Source organism: Lolium rigidum, chromosome 6, assembly GCF_022539505.1.
Source record: "Lolium rigidum isolate FL_2022 chromosome 6, APGP_CSIRO_Lrig_0.1, whole genome shotgun sequence".
Classification (NCBI taxonomy): domain Eukaryota; kingdom Viridiplantae; phylum Streptophyta; class Magnoliopsida; order Poales; family Poaceae; genus Lolium; species Lolium rigidum.
In genome coordinates this window covers 83333616-83340851 of record NC_061513.1, presented here as the reverse complement: position 1 = coordinate 83340851, position 7236 = coordinate 83333616, and positions in this window count along the sequence as shown.

Genomic DNA, 7236 nt, shown 5'->3' with positions numbered 1-7236 from the left:
TGGTCGTCCCAACAAAGCGTGGTATTGCGATGGAAAATCCACGACTTCAAATTCCAGCTTCTCGATTCTATAATTTTCTCGGGTTCCAAACTGAACGTCGAGATTGATCTTCCCCAATGGATAACTTGGTCTCTCCGGTGTGATGCCGTGGAACCTTGTGTCTGTTGGCTTCAAGTTTGCTAAGGATATGTTCATCTTCCTCAATGTATACTGCATACATAAGGTTTAAGCTGCTGCCGCCATCTATGAATACTCGAGAAACATCAAATCCCGCAATAGCTGCTGGCGAGAATAAGTGCTTGACTGCCACTGGTCGAGGAACTTGCTGCGGATGATCCGCTATGGTGAAGCCGATGTCTTGCCACGACCAATTGAGGTACTCAACTGTTGGTGGAGGCATTTTCTCCGCCATGAACACCTGTCTCGAGATTACTTTTTGAGTTCGTTGGACGGCCTTCCCTTCGAATCATCGACACCGCTCCGTTTGAGTTAGGATCGACATAAGGTGGTGGTGGAGGTGCTGCCGCTATTCCGAGCTGATGCCGATTGTCGTACGTAATCGCGGGAGGTGGTGGTAGGTGAACCTCGCTCCGGGCTCCCGAGGATTTCTCTCGTGCTTGCTCGAGCATGAGCGTTCTCCGCATATCCGAACATTGCTCGAAAATTTCGACGGTCTTTACTGCGGGTGCCCTGACTGTCTTTTCCGTTCTTGTCGAGGAAAAAATGCATACGGCATGGTCCGTTCAACATTTCTTCGGGGGACACGAAAGGCCTTGGGAACCTAGGCCCGCTATTTTGCCTGTTGCGAGAGTCGTCCCTGTTATCACCTCGCTGCTCACTGCTTCTCTGATAATCATCTCTATTGTTTCCTCCTGTGTTTGCCCGAAATCCTGCCGAAATTTGCCCTGGGGCGTCATAGTTCGGGTACTGCCGAGGGAATCGTCGCCTCGGTTGGTAATTTCGACCACGGTCCTCCTCTGGCGACCTGTGCCGTTTGTTGTGGACAGCATCTTCTCCATCCGCCCATCTATTTGCTATCTCCATTAATGCGGATATTGTCTTTGGATTGGTCCTTCCCAAGTCCTCGACAAAATCTCCACGCCTGATTCCTGCGACAAACGCATCTATTGCTCTCTCGTCAGATATATTTTCTGCCGAGTTTTTGATGATGTTCCACCTTTGGATGTACTTTCTCATTGACTCATCTGGCTTTTGTCGACATGCTCTCAACTCTTCTAACGACGCAGGTTTTTGCATGTGGATCTGAAGTTCTTGACGAATACGTCCTCGAAACTTTCCCGGCTGTCGATAGATCTCGGAGGAAGCTTCTTGATCCAAGATCGTGCGGCTCCACTTAAGTGCACCTGAATACTTTGCATGGCTGTTGCCCTAGTCCCTCCGAGTTAACTTCACCGTCTCGAGGTAATCAACTAGCCAATCCTCCGGATCTTGCGAGGCCGTCGAATTTTTGAAGTGATCGGGCAACTTAAATCCCGAAGGGACTCGAGTTTTCGTACTCTCCTTGTGAAGCACGGCAAACCGCACATATCCTCGTCGTTTAGTTACGGGGATTGTCGATGTTCCCTTACGCCTTGCCGTGCTCTATCTACCCTTGCTTGTGCTTGCCGTATCTCTTGCTCCACTTGTTCCTTCAACATTTCTGCTGCTTGCTGCTGCCGTAGGTCGTGGACTATTTTGCCTTGCGGCTCCTTACGGCGGTGTTGATACAAACGCCGTTCCCATGACTTCTTGTCCTGCTATCGCCATATTGTACAAAGCCTCCCTTGGATCTCCTGGAGGTGGCACTGGATGCAAGGATAAAAGCTTGTGTCGCCATATACCCAGCTTACGGTGTTTTAGGGATAATATTCCCTCTTGTGTCTATCGACATAAAAGACATGTCGAGATTTTGAACCAGGTACTCTCTTTCTCCTTCGGGTATGTGTTGCAATCTGGACCTTGCTCTGTTCAGAGCTTCTCTATGACTATCTCCCGAGGTTCTAGATTGTCGACTTAGATCTGCCCTTCTCTGCTGGATGAGAAGCTGCCTCCTTTCTCCTGTTTAACTCAGCTGTCTGTTTTTCCAATTCTCTAGCAGCTCGTGCGAGCCTATATTGATAAGCTTGCAGTTCTTGGACTGTAGCAGTTGTCGTCATTGGCTCCGAACCATCTAAAGCTTTTGCAGCTCTATCCCAGGCTGTTTGTGGAAGTTGAACTCTGACGCGTGGTGTGGGCCCGACATATTTAGTGCCCATACCTCTCCTTAGATCCGAGGGATCGACATAGGGATTACCCAAATCGTCGAAAGCCTCTGATGTTTCCTCTTGATTTTCAATGGCATAAATCTGATGATATTTTGTACTCAGATCTATGTTGGGTTTGGTGACATCATTGTTGAGATTGATGAAGACCTTGCCCACTGTGATAGATTTGTCGATGAAGTCGTAACTGTCGACATCGCTTGAGTCATCGCTTATATATGAGTCCGCAGATGACTCGAACGATATGTCGCCGAAGATCTTGGCGAGTTTCTCTCTTGCTCTGGTGCTGACGTAACGTGTTTCCGAAGTTTCTTCTTCTCCTGACTCGGTTGACGATGTATAGCTTGAAAAATCGGAATCGACCGCCGACGATCCCGACGAAATCGGAATTTCGACACGATACGATCCTTCCTTCTCGACGCGAAAGTGAAACCTTCCGAACGTCATCTCCATGGGCTCCGCCGGATACGCATATGCATCCAAACGGGAGGGTGGGTGAGGAACAAAATCAACAAGACCAGCGGCGATCTGTTTACCTCGTTCCATTGTGTTGCTTGCGGTTGACGATGTCGAAGATCTTGAACGTGCCATCGAGATCGGATCCTTACGCCTCTAATTCCCACGAGACGGCGCCAATTGACAAGGTATCAACTTGTCAATGCCTATGGATTATAGGCTAGGGTTTGGTTAGAAGTAGAGGGCAAGTAGATCTCGAAGGTTTCAGTCGAAAAGTACTCGACGATTATGAAAACTAGGGTTTGTGAACAATGATTCGATGATCTCTTCGTCCCTCGACTCCCCTTTATATAGGAGGTGGAGCCGAGGGTTTCGTTTCGTACAAGTTACGAGTCCGGGACGGTTTCTAACTCATCCCGCCGGATTACAAATAGCACTTCTTATTACAACTCTAACTTTCCTTAATATATCTTGGGCTCCCGAATCTTCTTATTCTTCGGATAATGGGCCTTCAATAAACCCCGGGTACTATCTTCGACAAGCCCATTTGGGATGCCTATGTCACTTATATTGTTGATTCAAAAGTTACAATTCATACTGATCATGCTGCAAAGATACCTTATGACAAAGAAAGATGCTAAGCCGAGGCTTATTAGATGGGTGCTTCTTTTGCAAGAATTTGATTTACATATTGTAGATAGGAAAGGTGCTGATAATCCTGTTGCTGATAATTTGTCTAGATTGGAAAATATTGCTTATGATCCTGTTCCCGTTAATGATAGTTTTCCAAATGAACAATTGGCTGTAATAAAGGTGAGCTCGCGAGACAGGTCCTTGGTATGCTGATTATGCTAACTTTATTGTTTCCAAGTACTTGCCGCCAACCTTTTCAGCTCAGCAGAGGAGGAAATTCTTTTATGACTTGAGGCATTATTTCTGGGATGACCCACACTTATATAAAGAAGGAGTGGATGGTATTCTGCGAAGGTGCGTTCCCGAATATGAACAACAAGAGATATTGAGTAAATGTCATGGTAGCGCTTATGGAGGACATCACGCGGAGATAGAACCGCGCAAAAGGTTCTACAATCAGGTTTTTATTGGCCAACTCTCTTCAAAGATGCAAGGAAATTTATTTTATCTTGTGATGAATGTCAAAGGGTTGGTAATATCTCCGGACGCAATGAAATGCCTATGAATTATACTCTTGTTATTGAACCGTTTGATTGTTGGGGATTTGACTTCATGGGACCTTTTCCCTCTTCAAAAGGTAACACTCATATACTTGTTGCTTGTCGATTATGTTACTAAATGGGTGGAAGCCATACCTACAAAAAGTGCTTGATGGTGAGACCTCTTTAAAAATGCTTTTAGATATTATTTTTCCTAGATTTGGAGTACCTAGATATATTATGACTGATGGAGGTTCTCATTTTATTCATGGAGGTTTTAGAAAAACTCTTGCTAGGTATGGTATTAATCATAGAATTGCTTCCGCTTATCACCCTCAAAGTAGTGGTCAAGTAGAACTATCAAATAGAGAAATTAAATCTATCTTGCAGAAAACTGTTAATAAATCTAGAAAGAATTGGGCTAGTAAATTGAAAGAAGCACTATGGGATTATAGAACTGCTTATAAAAACCCCATGGGAATGTCGCCTTATAAAATGGTTTACGGAAAAGCTTGTCATTTACCTTTAGAACTAGAACACAAAGCTTATCGGGTCGTTAGAGAATTAAATAAAGATCCTAAACTTGCCGGTGATAAGAGGTTGCTACAATTAAGTTCTCTAGATGAATGGAGAAGTGAAGCTTATGAAAATGCTAAACTCTTTAAAGAAAAAGTTAAAAAATGGCATGATAGAAGGATCATCAAAAGAGAGTTTAATATTGGGGATAAAGTCCTATTGTATCGGTCTCGTCTCGGATTCTTTGCGGGGAAATTACTCTCGAAATGGGAAGGACCATATGTTGTTGAGGAGGTGTATCGTTTAGGAGCAATTAAAATTAGCTCTCTCCAAGGCAATGCTACGCAAGTGGTGAATGGACAAAGACTCAAGCATTATATCTCGGGTGATTCTTATAATGTTGATGTTGATATTATTCAAGTGGAAACACCGGAGGCTTTCATCAAAGGACAAATTGACGAGTCCGCAGAACTCGACTTTGAATAGGTAACAGTACTGGTAATGAAAAGTTCGCAATTTACTTTCCGAACAATATTTTTGCGGTTTTTGGAAAATAAGAAAAATTACGAGATCGAAACGGAGTGGAAAGGACGCACGAGGGCGTGCCACCACAGGCCGGCGCGGGCCCCAGCCTGGCCGCGCCGACCTATGGTGGCACCGCCTCGTTGCCCCTTTCTGACTCTGGTTCGACCTGGTACTTTCCGTTTGTTCTGAAAATTTTTACTATAAAATCCCCCGGACCCCTGGAGGTCCGTATATCGTTTTCTCGACGTGTTTTGTTTCGAGCTATTTCTGCCAGGATCTATTTTCAATCTTGGAGCACCATGGCCTCCGACAACAAGGGCAAGGGGCCTTCGAAGGAAGAAGTGAAAATGGTGTCGTCAAAACAAGAGCAACAAGCTGTGGGGAGTAAGCAAGTCTTGGTGGGATCTGTTGATACTCGACGTTCTTTCTCTCATAACTTGCAGGGACCTTTACCCCCTGCTCTTGGCCTCGACTCTTTCCCTGTGCTGGAAGAAGCTCTACGGACTACCGATGAGTTTTGTGGTCAATACCGGGCTCTAAGAAGAGAAGTGGAGATACTCAGGGAGGAGAATCACCGACTCCGTAGAATGTTGGGATATTACTTGATGCCCGTCACAGGTTCGCCATCGCCGACTTCAGATAACAATGAATCTCTTCGAGACTTAGTGCAGATTTGCCAAGCCGAGAAGCTGAAGTCGAAGGAGATCTGTAAGAAGCGCATGAGGAATTCATCACCACCATCGCCAAAGGAGTAATCCATCATCGGTATTGGCATCCCCTTGGTTTGTTCCAAGCTTGGGGGAGTGCCGTGGTATCACATCATCACTACCTTTTACTTTTTACTATCAAGTAGTGTCATATCATGAGTAGGGAAGTTATCGTATAAGATGGATTGCAGTGTGGAAGTATCTCTCCTTTAGTTTGTCTATGTATCCCTTGGTGTGAGTTATCGTTATGGAATATTAATGAGAAGTCTTATCATTTACATATTGCACACCTTATTTTAGTTTGCAATTTCTACTATATGATTGATCTTAATTTTAGTATTGGTACCACTTTGGGAGCATTAAGTAAATCTATTTGGTTTTGGCAAACTTAGCAATGGTCAATAGCAACAACACTTTGAGTTTAAGAAGAATAGAGGAAATACATGTAGAAGATATTATTATTTTTCTTATCGGTTCTTAGCTTAGTATTCTAAAGTTAAAACTGTTTGTGCTTACAAGTAAGATGCATGATTGTTTCTATCACATGTATATTTGTTTGTTTCCCTCAACTCCTATGCTTGCTATTTAACCTTGCTAGCCAAAGACCTGTACTGAGAGGGAATACTTCTCGTGCATCCAAACCTGAACCCAAACCTATGCCATTTGTGTCCACCATATTTACCCACTGCATGGTATTTTCTGCCATTCCAAGTAAATACTTCATGTGCTACCTTTAAACAATTCAAAACTTATTACTCCTTATTTGTGTCAATGTTTTGTAGCTCATGAGGAAGTATGTGGTGTTTTATCTTTCAGTCTTGTTAGGCAGCCTCCATTAAAGGACTAGTGGCTTCATCCACTTATCCTATAATTTTGCAATAAGAGCCGGCAACGGGGTTCCCAGACCCCAATTAATCAACTTTCATTAATAATTCTCTTCACATGTTTTGCCCTGATTCATCGGTAAGCAACTTAATTTTGCAATAGACACTCCTCCATGGTATGAGATTGTTGGAAGGCACCCGAGGATTCGGTTAGCCATGGCTTGTGTAAGCAAAGGTTGGGGGAGTGTCATCCTTAAATAAACTAAAGTATATGTGTAAACAAAAGAGAAGAGGGATGATCTACCTTGCTGGTAGAGATAACGTCCTTCATGGGAGCCGCTCTTTGGAGGTCCGTTTGGCAAGGGGGTTAGAGTACCCGCTACCAGTCGTTGACAACAACAAACACCTCTCAAAACTTTACTTTTATTCTCTTTATATGATTTCAAAACGGAAAAAGCTCTAGCACATGATTTAATCCCTGCTTCCCTCTGCGAAGGGCCTGTCTTTTACTTTATGTTGAGTCAGTAAACCTATTTCCTTCCATCTCAAGCAAGCATTTGCGTTGTTGTGATCAAACTATTATATTGTGATTTGCTTCATCATGTCTTTACTCTTTCTTGTTTAGTACAAGTTTTACCTGGATGAATATAGCTTTGAAAGTCATCAATGATTAATATGATTGGGTATGCAAGTTTACCATAAGTTTTAATATGAGAGCGCTGCTCAATAGATAGAGTATACTCTGTTAACTGTTCTCTGACCAAGAACAAAGTTT